Genomic DNA, 13,171 nt, shown 5'->3' on the forward strand with positions numbered 1-13,171 from the left:
TGTGTAAATAAACATATTCTGGAACAATTGTTGTTCTGAAATTTGCAAACTGGGAATCATTTTGCCACTTTATATTAAATCTTTTATGATGTTTCTAATTAGTAAGGGAATACAAATGAGTTTAATGTCTTTTACAGTCATTCTTATCCATGATTTGTTTTACTAAAGCCAGTGTGCTAATCCATTTAAAACCGGCAGTATTGTAACAACAAATCTCTGACATATTGTTTTTACTGTGTATTCTCACTCCAAATGTTTTTATTCCAAATAAATTATTGGGCTTTTTAACATTACGTTATTTAATTAATTCATATACCACTCCATGAAAATAAATTGAACTTTCTGACATTAAAAAACTAGTCAGGCAATCACTTCTCAAGTCACAGTATAATGCAAGAACAGTCACTGTTTCCAACCTCTAGCATGACTTAAAAAAAATCTTGTATCTTGCATAAACATACAATAGGTCTGTAAAAGATGCCAAGTCTGGTGGTCTTACGTCTGTCTGCTGTATCTTTTACATTAATCAGTTTATTTCGTTTGTTCATTCCATCACATAAGCACACATGGGACCATCAAAATATTTCTGGTGTAAAATCCATGAAATTATTACAACATCTTCATTTTCACATTCAGGAACTATAGGGGGAAAAAATCAGCACAGACCTGTCTGACAGATCAGAAACACTCTTCAGGAAGCAGCTGTGGATTTGTCAGTGACTACTGTCATTTATGAGCAGAAAATTCCATGAACAATGTCCCTTTGGAAAATGAGTTTGTGCCCATAGGACAGATGTACATGCTAGTGTCTTAAACTGGGGGCTCCCAACCTTTTGATGTCCACAGTAAAAAGGCGATGTCATAAGTTTTACAATTTCCTTTTTTTTTAGATGCAAACAGAATGTCCAGTAGGATGCCGACCATGGATCGGTACTGGATGTTGGGAACCCCTCACCTTACACCACTAAATGAAGCTTTGGACTGAGCTCCTCGGCCTTTGATCTCCACCCAAGAGAGAGACGCCAGTCATAAACATACTCAAGGAAATTAAAGACTGATGCAAGTCAGGCAGAATATGGCAGGTTGCAAACCCAATATATCCTGAAGTTTATCAGTGGCACATGTCAAACTGCAATCCTGAAGTGGAATGACAACCTGGTCATTCCGGGCCAGGATGAGGTATCAGGCTCAGGATGAGGTATCAGGCTCAGGATGAGGTATCAGGCTCAGGATGAGGTATCAGGCAATGGCGCAGGGCTGTCCAAAACACACGAGGATGGGACTGTGACATTCCATGTCTCGGCTGGATTCTGATCTGGAAAAATTCAGGTTTACATTACATATGCAGGAAAAACTTTATGTGTGCTTATAGCAAAGTCAGCCGCGAAACAAGATCTGACCTGGGGTAATTCTAGGAGTTTGAAGGTGGGAGGCATGAGAAGGAACATAATTCATAGAGCCAATGATATATTTTAAATCAGTAAGTGACAGGGAAGGAGGCACAATGGGGGCCAATCAGCTTTCTGCCAGGGTAGTATGGCCCTGCCCCTATAAAGACTTTCAAAGAAATTAGCAGCTCTACTATCGGTTTAATGTGCAACACGTAAGGCTGAGCTGCTATAACACTTCATTTACTACATTCATGGTTCCTTACCAATACTGCAGGAAGCAAAAGATCTGTGAGCATCTGAAGAGCTCTGAAGCAGGACTCTGAAGAAGAAACACAAAACAGAATTTACTAATTTTTTGAGCAGTGTTTCTCCACCTGTTCCTTGGGGAGCCGTAGACGGTCCACAATTTTGCTGCCTCCCAACTCCCAGCCAATTAAGACACCAAATAACTGGTACAGGTGTATTTTAAGCGGGAAGGGAGAAAAAAATGTGGACTGGCTGGGGGGTCTCCGAGGACTGGGTGAAGAAACACTACCCCACAAAACATTATTACGATGATTTAGGTATGATATTAGGTGTGATGTCATTATGAAGTTAGATTACCACCAAACTGGGGTGTAGCTAAAAATTCTAGAAAAATTCAAAAAATTCTGACTTGGGTGCGACTTCCGACTCCAATGTGACTTGGGAGACCTTTCATGATAAGACCCTGATGTGTCCTACGTCTTGCTTACGGAGGAATCGAAGCATTACGCACATCTGAATCTGTTCCTCGGAGAAATGCTGTGAGGGCGGATGATGGAACGGTCCTTACGGATGGCACAACAGTTGTGACCCACTGGACCGACTACTTTGAGCAGTTGTTAAAAGCTGATACTCCAGGTAGGTCGCTGAACATCTCTGGGTCCATGGTTCTTGAGGCTGATCCTCCGATCAGCTGTGAACCAGCCAATCTCACATCTTCAGATGGCAAGACGAGGGGATTCTCCTGTGATGGAGTCATTTTCAGTATTTTAAGGACGATATTTCCTTCCCATTTTCGAAGGAAGAGGTCAGACTTTCCTGGAAACATTTTCCCAAACTCTGTGTCAAACCGATAAACAGGACAAAATGCAACAGTCACTGCGAAACTCAGGAGATTTAAAGGAGGTTCTCTCGGCAATGTTGAGGGCCAAGAGATTGTAGTTTGTAATGGCAAAGCCTTTGGATTTGATTAAAAGTTTCTCTGCCACTAAAACCCAAAGTAATAAATCCAAAATTTATACTTGCAGCTAAGACGATTTAACAGAACTATATACATAGTGAATAGACAGAACTGAATGTCATCACCTATACATGTCATCACCTATACATGGCTGTGGAACTCATAAAATCTATAGTGACCACAGGCCATGCATGTTCAATACAACACTTCAGTGCTTCACTCTGAATAATTTATGCATTTTTATAAACATACAACTGAGAAAGCCGAGTCCGATAATCCTTGAAGGAGGGTTAATAACCTCGCTCAAGGGCACAACAGTGAAATCACTCTGCTGACCCTGAAATTTGAACCGGTGACTTTCCGATCATAGGCACAGCATCCCAAACCACCAAGCTACCCCCCCCCCCCAAAACACAATGAATTATCTAGGATTCAGATGGTTGTGTACAACATGCATACATAACTAGCATGGCATTCTAAAAAGCAAGGTTACTACACAAAAATATCTTCGACCGTGGGCCACATGCTTGCAATGCATAACCTATGACTGCTGTAGGTTTTCGCCATGCCTGATTTGATAGTCCCACAGTACTACTACATGGGTTTCTTCCTTCTGACCCCAGACTCCCACTCCGCGATCGAGTCCTTTTCTGCTTCTATGGGCGTTTCCAGTGTAATGCAAACTCGTGCGGAATCGCTGGTCCTGTCTTGTTTACACTAACAGCGTCACTGATAATCATAAAGACGCCTCTTGATCTCAATGAATCAAGATCATAAAAAAAAAACAGACATTTGTTATTTTTTAAGGGCCACCATTGCCCATGGAGTTTATGTATCCAGCAGTTTTTCTATCATACCTGATGAATCTCTTCGTGAGTGTAGTTAAGATTACTGAAAAGTCACCATAGGACAGTTCTGACATTTGGCTTTAGTTATCTGGCTACATGAGAACAATATACCCCGGGGCCTGTAACATGAAATGGGGTTTGTAAGTTAGATAACGTGTGAATACCCCAGTTTGAATTGACGTTATCTCTGTTCACTTACATTTAACGCAAACTACCTTAAATCTGACAAGTTATCTACTGTACCTAAACACCAAACCTCACTTTGTGCTACACGCCTCTGGTCATGCTTGTTGGTTGGTAGTGGCCTATGAACCATAAGGTTGTGGGGTCAAAACCTAGACCCTCGTTTACTAAAATTGCATGGGCGCAGGTACCATGTTGCGTTGTATGAGTGAACTACTTACAAACTCTTCATTCCGTTGTGCCATCATGATTTTCAGTGACGGGAAAATAGTCACGATGCTTCTAGCCAATATCAGTTTGTCACCACCAGGTCTGTAACCCGACACTTAATACTGAAAACAGTTACTTAAAAGTTTGACAATAAAAAAATACTCAAACTGTATTGTCAGGAGATTACAGTGGTAAAGCAATGGCATCATCATAATTATGAAATGCTATTACACACATCCTACAGAACATTATAGAAATTGAAATTACTGTACTGCGGTCTTGCATTCCAAGCTGAAATTGTTTAGCTAGCGTTATACCCAGGTACTAAGCAGTCGCTTTTAAATTCTATTCACTCCCTCTTTGTTTTCAATTGCTGATGGTAAAAACTAACAAAAAAAAGCCTAAATTCACCATTTTGCCCTGAAATATTTAAATAATGCTTCTGCATAACTGTTATCCATGTCTAACAACAGATACAGTCATAACAGTTAAAAAAGATATGAGTCTAGGTTTTGGTGGCCTTCTCCCGTATATACTGACGATTCCCATTGTTAGTCTCTCAAATTATGTGAACAAACTGACTTGCTTTAAATAGGATACCCTGTAGAACTGGACGCAGTGACAGGACTATGTACCACTGATGCATTTTTAGAAATATTTCCCAAGTAAATATATTCGTTGTTAAAATCTGCTCAGTTCTTGTAAGGGAGATTTCTAGGAATACACCCTCCTTCCCAAGAAGTTCTGTAAACTGTACATCACACTAGTTGTATGAAATATTCCAAATAAAAAACAAACATGAAAATAAAACTGACTTTAAAAGAAACACGAACAATCACCCCTGCTGAACGAACATTTCTGTCAGCTTTCACAAGCAGTTTCCGCAAGTTTCATAATCAACCATTATGTTGGGACCTCTGTTCTAAATCAGTGCATAAATCCAATAAACATGTAAAAGCCTTATTATATTTAACCCTATACATACAGTAGTCATACAAGAAAAAGTGCTAATTCCTGAACAGCATACACATTTACATTTGGGTCACAGTGCTATTCCAGACCAACTTCTATTTCCAATTTAAAGAGACAGTTAGATCTGATTCTGGTCCTACTTATCCCATGAAATTCCGCGATTCCTTGTTTTTGCCGTCTTAGCACAGGTAGGTGGTCCTGGGGTAGAACTTTCACAGCCTACATTGTAATTAGAACACTAACACTTTATTAACATGATACAGACTGTCATACATACCACCTGTTGTGTGTTGTTTGGTTTGACTGACCTGAATAAAGCTTGAAACATATCAAAGTTTTGGACATTCTTGTTGTAGTTTGCATCAATTAATTCATTCAAATCAGCACTGAATTTTAATGGTCACTGATATTTCTGGTGTGTAAGGCATCCATCCCTTGTAGGCATCAGTTATTTCTCCAGTACTCTTCAGATGAGGTGTCTCTTTGCCACCAATCAGAAGAGCCACCAAATTTTTGAATATTCGCCAAGATGGGACAGACATTGGCTTGCTCTGAATTCAGGGGCTACATCCTAGAGAAAGGTCTAACAGAAAGCATTGTCAAAAGGGATGGCCTGGCGCCGCTCCTACCACCTAGCCGGGACGCACCCACTTTACCATGGCGATATTAATTTTGGGATATGTTGGGCTGCGAAGGATCCACCCGAACTTGGGAAAAGAATGCATTTCTAGATCGCATTTGATGGAGCCTTTGAAATAGGCCGGCCTTGTCACATCGCTGCAATGCATTCAGTCTCGATTGAAGCCTGAGAAGGACGCAGCCCCTGAATTTGGAAGAATTTGGGCTTGCGTGGCAACTGATTCATCAGACAATGAAACAAGATCACAAACTCTTTGATCCTGTTGACCAGGGCTGTAAATTAAGCTCACCTACTTGCATAGTTTCAGCAAAGGCCATTTAAATCTGGGTCTCTGTCAAAAACCAGGTTTGGTTCAGATCACGAGTTGTTATGATAACTGACTCAGTCTCTGGAACGGAAGTTTTACGTTGTTAAACCTGCTTCCTGGAAGGCCTCCTAGGAGACTGCTGGCTGCGTGTTAAAAACCACATAGCTATCGCTAGGTAGCAAACCTGTTACCTGTGTAGCTTCTAACAAAATGGAAAGCAGAGAGGTTCATCCAAGAGATTCACCCATCTCTCATTCACATGAACGATCAAAAGAACTGAGACGAGAGAGTGAGTCACTGGGTAGCAACTAATTTGCAGTCTGCAAGGTGATTAGACAAATATTCAACGGAAAAGTTGTTGCAGTAGTGGTAACAAAAAAACGGTGCTGTTAATTAGCGTGTTATTCTTCAGAGTGCATAAAATCCTTAAATAAAGCATAGCTCAGCTAAGGGCGCCAGACCTACTGCAGCCAAAAAATCAATTTTCTGAGAAAATTACATTTATTTATTTGGCAGGTGGGTTTTATCCAGAGCGGCATGCAATTGGGAAAGCAGGGTCAGCTTGTCCCTGGAGCAATTAAGGTTAAGAGCCTTGTTCAAGGTTCCAGTAGTGGCATGACTCAAGGGAGACCAAGGGATATAAACCAACAACCTTGTGATCAAGGGCACTGAGGCCTTGAATGATCACGGCAGGGAATGATCATATACAATCTGAGCAACATGAATTAAATGTTTGACAACAGATGCAGCCTGGTTTTATGTTCGCGAATGTATAATAACTGAGGGACAAAAAGCTCAAGAAAAAGACAACCATTCTAGCAGTGCAACCCAACACACCTGCCAATAATTGAGCGCAAAAGGGTCACAGGCAGATAGGGGTAAAGTAACTCAGTTTCCAGGAAAGGAATTCAATCCACTGCATCATGTAGAGAGAAAGAGAGAGAGAGGGAGAGAGAGGGAGAGAGAGGGAGAGAAGCCCAGCCAGACTGCCGAAGAGTGCCGCTCTGATTGTTAAAACTTGATATCATATGGTTGCTGTGCTTAATTACGCAGAAAACAAACTGTGCTTAACGGATTATCCCGCATCACAGTGGGCAACCGTTAATATGTCAGGCTGCATTGTGTGGCGTCCTGTGTTTGCAGGTGGGCTGTTCACTTCATCTCAGACCAGTTCTAGCGGCGGAACCCTCTCAGAAGTGCGCTGAATCAAGCTATTGCTCGTGTTAGAAGCCGTTTTGTTAAAAATGTCTAATTGGACAATTGATCTATGCAGTCCATCATCGCTTATCCAGTGGGTCAGTGTTTTCGAATCCGGTCCTCGCGGACCCACAGACAGTCCATGGTAGGGAGCTGGGAGGGAGAAAAAATGTGGACTGTCTGGCAAGGAACTAGTAAGGAGCAAAAATGTAGACTGTCTGGCAAGGAACTAGTAAGGAGCAAAAATGTGGACTGTCTGGCAGGGAACTGGAGGGGGGCAAAAATGTGCACTGTCTGGAAGGGAACTGGAGGGGGGCAAAAATGTGGACTGTCTGGCAAGGAACTGGTAAGGAGCAAAAATGTGGACTGTCTGGCAGGGAACTGGGAGGGAGCAAAAATGTGGACTGTTTGTGGGTCCCCAAGGACCGGGTGGGGAAACACTATAGTAGGTCACAGTGAGCCTGGAGCCAATCCCAAAGAGAATAGAGTATGAGGCAGGAAGCATCCTTGTTGGGGTCCCAGATACAACAAGGAAAACTCTGTGAGCTCTACAACATACTTTGTGTACTGGATAAAAATTAAAGTTTAGCTTTCTTCTGAGGCAGAAATCACAACGTTGTTCGGAACATTCAGAATCGTGCCTGCATTCATTATTGCACTTTTTTGGATCTGTGTGCCTTTAAGAAACAGCATTTCATGTGAGAAATACTAGGTGTTACATAATTAAATAGGTTATATGGGTGCCTGTAAGTTTCAGATTTGGAGGATTCGAAAAGCAGGCTGAATCAGAACAATGCGGAAGTCGGTACCTATTAGAGGCGCGTTTGATGTGAAAACAGGCCGTCGGATATGAAAAATGTACAGGATGCTGAAATATCTGCCGGGACAAGCAGAAATGAAATTAAGAACACTGGCTGAACGTCGGTATGTTTAGGAGCCTTTCTGCAGAGCCCTTGAACAAAGTGTTTAACCTGAATGGTTCCAGTAAAACATCAATCTGTGCAAAAGCATAAGCTGCTTTAGATGAAACCATCACTTAAGCAATGAATTTGACATTTAATTGTCTGCAGGCAAATGAACGTGATAGAACAGGGCTCATGGTCCTGAGTCAAATCCAGAGTCATTCAGTGGGAGCTGTTATCTGACTGTGGCATCATTTTAAAGGTGATTTTGGGATTTTTTTAAGGGCAGGGGGCACAAGAGGGGCCATAATTCATACAGAGGTCCCAACCTTACCATTAGCCAATGATATGTTTGGAGCTGGTGAGTGACATGGGTGAGGACCAATCGGCTTTTAGGCTGGGTCCGTGCTCCTGTAGCCCAGCCTCTTTATACGTCCGCTGCATCATTTAGATATACATCCGATTCTCTAATCTATCAGAAAACAATTGAAATCGGAGACGACCAGCCTGCCTAAACTTAAAAAAAATGTGACGCGGACCTGGTTAACACAGAGCGGAGTTCGCGGGTCACAGCTCGTGCGAGCAGTGTTGTTTCCTGTGGACAGGTGGCAGGGCTGATGGTCGAGCAGCTCCTTCATAACAGAAGGCCTTCTGGAGGCCAGAGGGATGCCGAGAAGGTGCTGATTTGAGTTGGCGCCCCACCGGGGCTAAGAGCGTGGCAACCTTTACGGGGATGGGGGTCGGGGGTGCAGCCATTTGCTTGCACTCATGCAAAACCATTAAAGGGAGGAAGAGAAGGCTTGACAGGGAACCAGTGGACAATGGCTGATAAATCTGGGTGTGCTCTGCCACCTTATTACCCCCTGTTGTCTATTTATTGAGTACTATGCCATGCCTCTTCCTCAGGGATGGGGCTTCTCATGCTCTTTATACCCCCCCGAGCTGTAGACACCAATCAGTCTGAAGCCAAGATGCCAAGTAGGCTTTGAGCAGACAGAAATACCAGCCTACCCCTAACTTCTCAAGCTGCCCCCTGCCCTCTGCTGGTGCTGCCAGGTATGGGACGCATCTTGCGGGGCACTGCCTCTGCTCCCTCCATTTTGGTCTTCAACTGCAACATGTGGGGACTGGGGGGGGAGGAGCCCATGTGTCTAATGTGATTTTTCATGGCCAGATGGATATCCCCGATGCTGCTGTGAATGGATTACAGAACAGGGAGTGATGTCATATCTTTAAAAACAGGCGGAGCTATGGGCAACGCCACAGGCTCTGAAACATGCTGCACTAATGTGGTCGAGCTGGCAGCCCGACAGCCTTATCATTAATGGGATCAGAGAATGCAGGCCTATCTAAAAGCCGCAGAAGTCTGACTTAAACCGGGACCACTGCACACTGAATCCTGTCAGAGCTTATTTTTTTTTCTTTTAAAAGCCTGCCTCATTCCTGTTTGCATATCCGACATGAAAGCACCACTTCAAACCTAAGGACCTAGTCTAAATGTGCAGTGTTTGATATTTAATTGCACTGCATAGGGTGACAGAGTGGCCCATGTTCTGCTGTGTTGGAATGTGAAGATCTGTCACCCACCTCAGGCCCATATTATCTAAGGGAGTTTTTTTCTCTGCCCAATCCACAGGGGCTCCCAGGTCAGTCCACATTTTTGCTCCCTCCTGGTTCCCCACACAACCCATACCAGGTATTCGATGTCGTTGGTTGTTTGAGTTGCTCTTGATCATTTCAGTTTATTCTTGATTGTTTGGCGCTGGGAGCTGGGAGGAAGAAAAATGTGGTCTATCTGCCCCCCCCCCCCCCCCCCCGAGGACTGAGAAACACTGACCTACGAAATCCTTTTCCACAACTGTACCGCTATTACAGAAGCCTAGTAATAAAACTTGCCAAAGCAATACGCAGGAATACATATCAACAGATTATACTGCTGGAAAATACACAGGGATTTTCTGGGCTGCATGTTATTTTATTTCAACAGAGAATCAAAGACATTTCGCACACTTGGGGACAATCCTGCCTCATGCAGTCTCGTCCTGTCTTCCTCTCAGTGAAGAAATCCTGCGTAGTCGTACAACATCCATCCATCCATTTTCCAAAAAGCTTATCCTACTGGGTCGCGGGGGGTCCGGAGCCTATCCCGGAAGCAACGGGCATGAGGCAGGGAACAACCCAGGATGGGGGGCCAGCCCATCACAGGGCACACTCACACACCATTCACTCACACATGCACTTCTACGTGCAATTTAGTAACGCCAATTAGCCTCAGTATGTCTTTGGACTGTGGGGGGGGAAACCGGAGTACCCGGAGGAAACCCCACGACGACATGGGGAGAACATGCAAACTCCACACACATGTGACCCAGGCGGAGACTCGAACCTGGAACCCAGAGGTGTGAGGCAACAGTGCTAACCACTGCACCACCATACCGCCCCCGAGTCGTACAACAGTAACATTTAAATATCTTCTGACATTAAGAAAATGCTGCCGGAGAGTATTTTTTGGATGTCAGGCCAAGAACTGGGAGATCTGAGCACAGCGCCTGTGGAATTTCACTCTGTCGTTCTGAGCAGTTCTTCCGGACTAAACAAAGTGTGTGGGATTGACACATACTCATCCATACTCATTTATATGGCTATTCACTACATGATTGTATTTATCAGTCTGTAATTTCCACTGTATTTTATTTCTTATTATTATATTTAATTTTGTTCCACTATTTAGTCAGTGTCGTTTGGGACTTTGCATACATGTATTTCACTTACCTGCAATGTACCAAGTGTCAGGTGATTTGGCTTGATTAGATCGGAATAATGCCGCCGTGATCTCGGCGGGATTCGGTAGCGCGGCGACGCCTCTGAAGGTCGCCTGTGGGGGGTGACAACGTCTGGTACCCCGGCGAGCCGCTGTCGACCCCTTGCTGCTCGGTAGTCTATGACGTCATCATATTCCGACAAAAAAAAAAAAAAAAAACTAAGCTGGACTTTCCCTCCTGTGAGCGGAAGGCACTAGAACATGCCGCAGCTTCATTCAGAGGAGCTCGGCAGAGATCAAGCGCCTGGGAGAAGGGGGGAGGGGCGAGGACGTGGTTTCAAGGAGAACGAGCCGCCTCGATCGCACGGCGGGACTCACCAGACCCATGTTGACTGCTTTATCGCGAGTGAGCTTTGCCGCACTGACATGCCTTACGGACACCACCGGCGTCTCAAAGTGGAACCGCTAATATTCTTAAATCCCTGCTGAAAATAACAGCAAGAGGACACTCCAAAGAAAAAAAAAAAAAACATTTAATCCAGCTTTTGAAGACTTCCATTCAATGAAATAGACCCAGCGGTGGTCATTTTTTTTTCCAGATCTTCATTTACACTGATAAATCCGGCAAACAGGTGCAGGCGCATGCTGAACTCAAGCCCAAAAAAAGCACTCAGTTTGGAAATTGCTGATTTATGCCTGGAAGACCTTTTCATCGTTGCCATTTGAGAATCGCGAAGCCACCGTAGCTACAGTAGAAGGTCTTAAAGCTCGACTGTGTCGCTGTGCATCCTTTTCCTGGAGTCGGTCCCAGAAAATACAGATCAGAAAGTCACACTCACCCCAGGCGGGGATGCCAGTCCATCTCAGGGCACATAATCGCAAAGACAATCACATGCTAAGGTCATTTCGCCAAACCGCATGTGTGCAGACTGCGGGAGGAAACCGGAGTACCTACGAGAAACCTAAACGGGGACAGGAATCGAACCCGCAGCCCTGATAATGTTAGAACACAGGGCTACCCAATGAGCCACCATCATGGCCCAGCCCAAACATCATAGCGAGCATCTTAGGTGACACTCACACGGCAACAATTTCACATTTTATTTGTTTACTTGTGTTTATGGCCTCCTACCACTAGGGGGTGTGGATATTTGGGGATTTGTCTTTCAGGGGAAGACACCTGACATGATCTTCCCATCATGCTTTGATCATGCCACCAATTGAACAATGCCGCCTGTTTCCATCTGGTTATAAGGCCTGGACTAGCTCCAGCTGCTCAAATCCTTGTTTGACTTAGTGTTTATTAGCTATGTTTTGACTATTGAACTCTCCATTTTTGTTGTCCTCTGTTTTGTTAATCAGGGAGCCAAGTATTTTATATTATGTTGGGATTTGATAGGTAAGTTGGTATTGAGTTCATGTTGGGGGGGGGGGGCTTGTTTGTTTTGTCGACCTGGGTTGAGCCTGAGTTGTGGTACAGTGCTCTTTCCTTATAACCCATGTATATGTTGTAAATAACTCACTGTAAGGCACTGTAAATACAACCGCAGCTGCCAGATGTGACCTTATTGCTGCAGTCCTGATTTCCTATGGCTGAACCATTGAGTCTATAATTCAATTGCAAGAATGTGACCTTGAGCACGTCCTTTAGTAACCCTGCCACAGAGACCCAGACTCTGTATGTTGCTGAATTTTTCTCGTGGAAAATGTTGTAACAGGGGGCGGCATGGTGGTGCAGTGGTTAGCACCGTTGCCTCACACCTCTGGGACCCGGGTTCGAGTCTCCGCCTGGGTCACATGTGTGTGGAGTTTGCATGTTCTCCCCATGTCATCATGGGGTTTCCTCCGGGTACTCCGGTTTCCCCCCCACAGCCCAAAAACATGCTGAGGCTAATTGGACTTACTAAATTGCCTGTAGGAGTGAATGGTGTGTGAGTGTGCCCTGCGATGGACTTGCCCCCCATCGTGGGTTGTTCCAGGATAGGCTCTGGACCCCCCGCGACCCAGTAGGATAAGTGGTTTGGAAAATGGATGGATGTTGTAACAGTCAAAGTTAAGAAATAGACGTTTGAGACACACCGTGGGCCTGTAGGTGAGAGACAAGGACCGCACCATCTTCTTGCAAGTTGGTTGAGAAGCACACGAGCTGCAGACACATGCCTATACTTTAATTTTATTTTTTGTTCATGTTAGTGGTAACTTTTAGGTTACACATGGTTTGTTTTGTTCTTGTATGGCCAAATAGTAGCCTTAACATCTTCTTTCTAACGTCTTCCTCAACCCAGAAACGCAGAGCCCAACTTTTACAACACGCAGAGCATGGACATCGTTAGGTCCAAACTGCGACCCCAAGTATTTTAGCCCCGATGCCAATCTTCCTTAAAAAATAATTAAAAAATCAATGCCCAGGTAAACTTGACTTAGCCCTTGACGTTTTTCATAGCTGGAAGCTCCCCTGGTGTAGTTAAGGGATCCAACCATCTGTTCTGCTCATTGTCGGCCGTTCGGTGCTGCGTTTCCTTTAGGGACGGTATGTCGTTTTTAGCATGAGCCACC

At 44.2% G+C, this 13,171-nt stretch overlaps 1 long non-coding RNA gene across 1 annotated transcript; it reads right to left on the reverse strand.

Moving 5' to 3' along the window:
- Positions 1-354: 354 nt before the first annotated feature.
- On the reverse strand, positions 355-2,671 carry LOC125713087 (uncharacterized). The gene is made up of 3 exons (XR_007383467.1): positions 2,149-2,671; positions 1,655-1,710; positions 355-1,315 (listed from the first exon to the last, which is right to left on the reverse strand). It is a non-coding gene; the product is annotated as an uncharacterized LOC125713087 (long non-coding RNA).
- Between the last annotated feature and the right edge of the window lie 10,500 nt (positions 2,672-13,171).

This window comes from Brienomyrus brachyistius, chromosome 18 (assembly GCF_023856365.1).
Source record: "Brienomyrus brachyistius isolate T26 chromosome 18, BBRACH_0.4, whole genome shotgun sequence".
NCBI classification, from domain to species: Eukaryota; Metazoa; Chordata; class Actinopteri; order Osteoglossiformes; family Mormyridae; genus Brienomyrus; species Brienomyrus brachyistius.